The sequence below is a fragment of the Triticum aestivum genome, chromosome 2D, assembly GCF_018294505.1.
Source record: "Triticum aestivum cultivar Chinese Spring chromosome 2D, IWGSC CS RefSeq v2.1, whole genome shotgun sequence".
NCBI lineage: Eukaryota > Viridiplantae > Streptophyta > Magnoliopsida > Poales > Poaceae > Triticum > Triticum aestivum.
The window spans coordinates 66,494,946-66,502,534 of NC_057799.1; positions in this window are offsets into that span (position 1 = coordinate 66,494,946).

Sequence of the window (7,589 nt, forward strand, 5' to 3'; positions counted from 1 at the left end):
GTTCCACTGTGACGTCGACGACAGGATCGATGGCTCGCCTTGTTCTCAAGGACAATATCACCGCCGGAGGAGCACTGGCCCCAGGCCAAACCCTCCGGCTGGGCGGCTTTACCATGACCGCCCGTTCGGTCGTGGAGCCGACGATGACCTCCCGAGTCATCGAAAATCCCCTTCGTATCGACTCCGAACACTCCAAGCAGATGGATCCGACGGAGCTTTCGTCTTTAAACGAGCTCCTAGATCGCATCGCCGCCCTGGGGGTCGCTACAGACTATGATCGAATTGGGCTTAAACCCGATCAGAGAGAAATCAAATCTCCACCAATCACCCACCAGATAGCGGTAGTTGAGGAGCGAGACGAGAAATCTTCCTCCATAATAAAGAGGGACTATGTCCGGATCTCCGGTTTCGAAGAGCCGGACACCCACCTGCGAGGAGATGTATCCTGCCCTCCGAAAATAGAATCGGGCGACGGGCCTAAGAAATCAGTGGATATCCCGGAGCCCGATCCGTTAAGTCCTGAAGACCTTCAGACTCCGGATCCAGAATTGGGTCAGGGTTCAGATTTAAATCCACCCACCCACCCAAATATAAGCGCTCTCACGAGCATACAACAGCAGTCTCAGGAAACGGTCCACCACTTCTGGGCCAGATTCCTTCTTGTCAAAGACAAGATTAAAGATTGCCGCGATGAGGAAGCCATCTCAGCGTTCCGCAACAGTTGCATGGACGAAGGAATCCTCAACGCCATCAACCGTTGTCGCATACTACACTTCGTTGACTTGGCAACTATCATACAGAAGTACAGCGCAATGGAAAGCGCCTAGAAAACTCAGGCAGCCCGTTGGGAACCATCGGTCCCCACCCAACCCCTCATTCAGGCGAAAAGGGCGCACCCCTATAACATGTCCGGTTCAATAGTAAAGAAATACAAGTCCAGTACGGGGTGCGGAACCGTTCTGGAAGGATGGCTCGATGGGCCATGCAAAATACACGCAACACCGGATAACATACCAACACATAGCCTTAGAGCATGTTGGGTACTCCGACAAGTGGCCAAGAGCGGCGAGGATATCCTCACCAAGAATACCCCAGAACAACACCCCCCAGGAGACGACGACCCCAAAGTACTGACGGTCTTCGAGACATTCGCCTCAAACAATAGGCGCAAAAGGGTGCTCCGCGGACTCGCCGAAGTCTGTCAAATAGCAGCAATAAACCCTTGGAACGACACGGCTATAACTTTTAATTTCGGTGACGAACCAAAATACAGGACAGTCCGAGCACCAGCCGCCTTGGTCCTCAGTCCAATCGTGGACGGCTTTCGGCTCACCAAGGTTCTCATGGATGGCGGCAGCGGACTAAACCTTATCCATGAAGATACACTCCACAAAATGGAAATAGACAGGAGCCGCATCGAGCAAAGTAGCACGACCTTCCGAGGAATCATTCCCAGTCGGGAGGCGCAGTGTGCGGGAAAAATAACACTCGACGTGGTATTCGGCACGCCGGAGAATTATCGGTCCGAAGAAATAACCTTCCAAGTGGCCCCCTTCAACACCGGATATCACCCCCTCTTGGGGCGAGAGGCATTTACACGCTTCCAAGCTGTACCTCATTACGGGTACATGAAGCTTAAGATGCCCGGGCCCAACGGCATAATCACTCTCGCCAGTGATCCGGACATAGCACTCCGCGCCGAAAATAAAACCGCATCCCTGGCCCTCGAGGCATTATCTGAAGCCCTCGCGGCCGAAGAATTAACCGCACTACGCTCCACGGTGGATAGGGACGATGTGATCTTAGACAAACGCCCCAAATCCACCTCCTTCAAGCCAGCGGAAGAAATAGTCAAATTCCAGGTCCATCCAACGGACCCCAAGAAGACAGCATTTATTGGGGCACAACTAGACCCAACGGTCGACGCCGCGCTACGGGATTTTCTTCGCGAAAACTGGGATATATTCGCCTGGCACCCTTCTGACATGCCAGGAATCCCGCGCAAGCTGGCCGAACACAGCCTCAACATATTAAAGGGATACAAACCGGTCAAACAAACACTGCGGCGCTTTTCCGAACCCAAATGCCAAGCCATGGGAGAGGAGCTAGCCAAGCTAATCGAGGCCGGATTCATTAGAGAAATAAAACATCCGGACTGGCTAGCAAACCTGGTGATGGTACCAAAGAAGGATAAATCCTGGCGCATGTGCGTCAATTTTAAAGACCTCAATAAGGCTTGCCCTAAAGGATCCCTTCCCCCTCCCCCGCATTGATCAAATCATTGATGCTACCGCAGGACACGACTCACTGTGTTTCCTCGACGCATATTCCGGATACCATCAAATCAAAATGAAGGAGTCCGATCAAGCTGCAACAGCATTCATCACCCCATATGGGCCATTCTGCTTCAACACCATGCCCTTCGGGCTCAAGAACGCCGGCGCCACCTACCAACGCATGATCCAAACATGCCTGGAGAAACAGATCGGAAAGACAGTTGAAGCCTATGTGGACGACGTCGTGATCAAGACAAGGCACGTCGAAACACTAATAGACGACCTACGTCTCACATTTGACAACCTCCGCGCATATGACATTAAGCTCAATCCGGAAAAGTGTGTTTTTGGCGTCCCCGCGGGAAAACTGCTGGGCTTCGTCGTTTCCAATAGAGGAATTGAAGCAAATCCAGCCAAAATCCGAGCTCTGTCACAATTGGCTACGCCAACTGACCTTAATAAAGTCCAAAAACTCGCGGGTTGCGTGGCAGCTCTAAGCCGTTTTATCTCCAGATTGGGAGAAAAGGCACTACCACTCTATCGCCTTCTACGACGAACAGATCAGTTCGAGTGGACAGATGCGGCAACAGCCAGACTGGAAGAAATAAAAAACCCTTCTAGCGAGCAACCCAATCCTGGCCGCGCCAAACGTCAGCGAACCCATGTTGCTATACATATCGGCAACACATCAGGTGGTGAGCGTCGTGCTCGTCGTTGAACGAGAACAGGACGGGCACAAATTCCCACTTCAAAAGCCAGTATACTACGTATCCACTGTCCTTACACCATGCAAATCCCGGTACCCCCACTATCAAAAGATAGCATACGCGGTCTTTATGGCATCCCGAAAGCTACGACACTACTTCCAGGAATGTTCGATCACGATGGCTTCCGAAGTACCGCTCAACGACATAATAAATAACTGCGATGCCACAGGCCGGATTGCCAAATGGGCCATTGAGCTTCTTCCATTTGATATTACATACAAACCACGTTGAGCTATTAAATCCTAAGTACTGGCTGACTTCGTCGCCGAATGGACAGAGGCCGAACTCCCTAAAGAGTACGGCTTCGGCACATATTCCAATTGGGTTATGTATTTTGATGGTTCCAAAATGCTGGCAGGGCTAGGAGAGGGCGTCGTTTTAACGTCCCCCACTGGAGACGTCGTTCAGTACGTACTCCAAATACTATATACAGACTCCAATAACGCAGCCGAATACGAGGCCTTATTGCATGGTCTCCGAATGGCTGTCTCCATGGGCATACAGCGTCTAGAAGTGTGCGGGGACTCAAACCTTGCAATATCTCAAATAAATGCAGACTTCGATGCCAAAGATCCAAAGATGGCGGCTTATCGTAATGCCGTCCTAAAAATGTCGGCTCGGTTCGGGGGACTCGAGTTCCATCACGTGGCCCGAGAAAGTAATCAAGCGGCGGACGTTCTTGCTCGTATCGGCGCCAAGCGCGACTCCGTCCCACCTAACATTTTTCTGGAAAGGCTTTTTAAGCCATCCGTGGTGTGGTAGGGGGAAAGCGGAAACACTAGTCCAGATCCGAACACAACCCAAGATTCCGAACACACCGATATCATCGGAGGCTCAGCCACCGAAATAACACCGTCGGCCCATCTCATTATGGCAGTCATTGGCCCATGGACCGAACCCTTCTTGGCCTACCTTAATAGGAAGGAACTTCCTGAGGATCAGAATGAGGCCCACCGCATTGTCCGGCATTCGAAGGCCTACAAGGTTCACAACGGAGAACCCTACAAGAAAAGCGCCACCGGAGTCCTGCAAAGATGTATCTCCGAAGAGGAGGGGCGGCAGCTCCTGGATGAGATTCATGCCGGTCTCGGCGGGCACCACGCCGCAGCTCGGGCCCTTGTTAGCAAGGCCTTCCGTACAGGGTTTTATTGGCCGACGGCCCGAGCACATGCACAGGACCTTGTCCAACGTTGCGTCGGATGCCAACTCTTCGCCAACCAAAGCCATATGCCCCCCACTGCCCTACAAACAATCCCCATCACTTGGCCTTTTGCGGTCTGGGGACTGGATATGGTTGGACCCCTTAAAGGAGGAAGCCATAAGAAAAAAATAGATGCTGGTCATGCTGGATAAATTCACTAAGTGGATAGAGGCCAAACCAGTTAAAACGGCCGAGTCCGGGCCGGTGATAGAATTCATATCCGGCATCGTACACCGTTATGGTGTTCCACACAGCATCATCACTGATAACGGCTCCAACTTCACAGCCGGCCAAGTGAAAGCATGGTGTGCTAATCTGGGCATCAAGCTCGATTACGCCTCTGTCTATCATCCGCAGACAAACGGTCAAGTCGAATGGGCCAACGGTCTTATTATGAGCGGCATCAAACCCAGGTTGGTGCGGACTTTGAAGGAATCAGACAAACACTGGGTTGAGGAGCTTGACTCCGTACTCTAGGGGTTGCGGACCACGCCCAATCACACTACCGAATACACACCTTTTTTCATGGTGTACGGCGCAGAGGCTATGCTACCCTGCGACATTATACATGACTCACCTCGGGTGCGCATGTATGAAGAGAGAGGCCAAGCTCGATCGGCAGGACAGCCTAGATGCTTTGGAGGAGAAGCGTGACGTGGCAAAAGTCTGTTCCGCATTTTATCAACAACAGGCTCGCAGATATCAAAGCAGAGAAGTATGGGCCAAGACTTATAACGTTGGCGAACTCGTTCTACGCTTGCCGGAGAAGAAAAAGGACAAACTCAAGCCCAAATGGGAGGGTCCCTTCATCATTGACGAAGTTCTCACCGGAGGAGCGTACTGCCTGCGTGATGCGTCAGACAATCACCTCGAGCCGAACCCCTGGAACGCGGCCAAACTCCGAAGATTCTATGCCTAAGCGCCGAACTCTTTGTTCATCTCCTTCTCCCTGCTGTTTCCATAATACCTTTTTTCTTCTTTCTCTCTCTTTTCGTTTTTTCTCTTCATCCTGACAGCTTCCGTGCGGTTAGACCGTGCACGCCTGACGCACACATTTTTAAAATGTATGTCCTTTATACCTGGGGGCTTCTTGATCAGAAGCTTGATATTATTATTCCCCGAGCATAAAGCTCATTACATATGCGCTTTTTCAATATGTACCTTTTCTTCACCATTATATGCATCGATATGACTTAAGTTTTGGCCAAGCTGGGTTGCCTGGCTCATGTGCTTATGCCCTACGTTCCCGTTAGTTCGGCTAGGGCATAAAGGGAGCACCTCTGCGATTTTTACTGCCGGGTCTTCCGGATGTGTACCTCATACTGGGTGAAGCCGAAAGCTAGCGTTCTTAAGGGAATATTCGGTCGGTGGATTAAAGACGATTTTTGCATTTACTACGTTGTGAACCCCCAGAAGTTAAAACATACTGCGACCTTTCAATCACAGTTCGGACATGCGCATTAACGCATGCATACCCAAGGAAAGGAACCCATAACGGAACTATTCTCTCTGAAAGATGTTTCTTACAATCTTAATGTAATATAACATAACTAGCTGGATACTTGTCTGTTCAAGCAACTATAACCCCTACGCCTGGTTTCCCTGCATACCCGGTCTACTCGGCCGCTCTGGTATTCGGAAACACTCCGCACCTTCGGGTCCAGAGGTCGAAGCGAAAAGGTCTGCCATGACAATCGTTTTACAATTCAGCTAGAGTTACATATGCAACGGAAAGTACATAGTCATTTAGGACTCAAAAACTTCCTCCTCTATGCTGTCCAGCAGGCTATCTAACTTACAATCCTGCTGGGAATACTTGGCGGCTACTTTTACTTGGTCATATACTAAACTAACAGGAACTTCTTTCCCATCTAACCCTAGAGGTCCGACCCGAGCCATATGATTCGGATCAAGCTTGGTGTATCGCGTCTTCACCATGGCCCAGGCCTCTCGTGCACCTTCCCGGCAGGCCGATATTTTCCACAATCGAAAGCGCCGCCGCGCTCCCTTGAATAGCTCTAGGAGCTCCTCCATCTTTCCTAGAGGAGAGGTAGATGGCCACAAGGCCTTGGCAATGCTTCGCATCACCTGCCGAGCTTGCTCATGCATGCGTGACAGCTCTTGTAGCAGATCGCCCGAGAATCCGGACATCTCCTCTTCGGGACGGCCCGTCAGCGTACCTACAAACATAACTCTATCAGCACCTTTAATCTCCGAACTATCACAAGGTAAGTTCGGCCACATACTGAATATGCCGCCTCGCAGCCTTTTGTTCTCCTTTATGGAGTCGGCCAACTGGGCCCGCACATCTTTCAGTTCTTCGCCCAGCTGGGTATTTGAATCTTGGAGTTTGTTTTTCTCCTGTCTGACTCGGGCCAGCACCCGCTCGCCTGCGGCATGTAGTCTTTTCGACTCTTTTTCCTCCATTTGATCTGACGATCCTGTTATGAGATAAGCCGTAGTGTTAACACAATCACTATACAATTACTGTTTCTCGATGGAGGGAAACATTATCGGAAGACACCTTCTTGGATTTTTCCAATTCGGCGCTAATTGCATTTAACTGTGTCTGGCACTTTTCTAGCTCTTGGGTCAACAAGTCGTTCTTCTCAGAAAGAACCTGATTATGCAGCGATCCTCAAATCAATTGTACCAACTACTTTAAGTCTCGGGGGCTACTGGCATATGGTTATCATATTCAGGCACAATCAACTTACCTGCACATCTTTTAAATGCTGCTTTGTGGCTCTGCTAAGCCCATCTCGAGCAGCTCGGATGTATGCATCAGCCGAGCTGAAGGCATTAAACGCCTCTTCCAAAAAGCAGGGGTCTCGTAAAATGGCCCTCCGGCGCCGATGATCCATGGCGCTCTCCACTTCTGAGTTGGTGACGGACATATCTTCCGAGCCCTCAGCCGAAGGACAGTCCGGCGTCACTCCCATATCGGCCCCCGTCTCCTCGGCTGGGGCCGGATCCCGGTTATTGGGAGTATAACTGACCGGATCCCCGGAAACAGTCCGGCGAACTCTTTTCCTGATACAGGATGAACATGAAAGTCACAGTTGGATGCAACTATTAAAAAACATATTTGCAAACCCATACCTCTTTGATGAGGGCCCGATCGTGTCTTCGATTGCCTTCCTCTTCGAAGGCTTGCCCGGTGCGGGAGCCACTCTCTTTGGAGTCGCTCCTGGAGTAGCACGGCGCATCGAACGCCTCCCCTTTGAAGCACGAGACAGTGCAGTGGGTGAGGCGGATCGAAGGGAATCCTTTCGGGGGAGATGTCTCCTGACTACTTACGTGTGAAGCGGGGAGAAGACCAGGGTAATCGACGATGATGGCCAC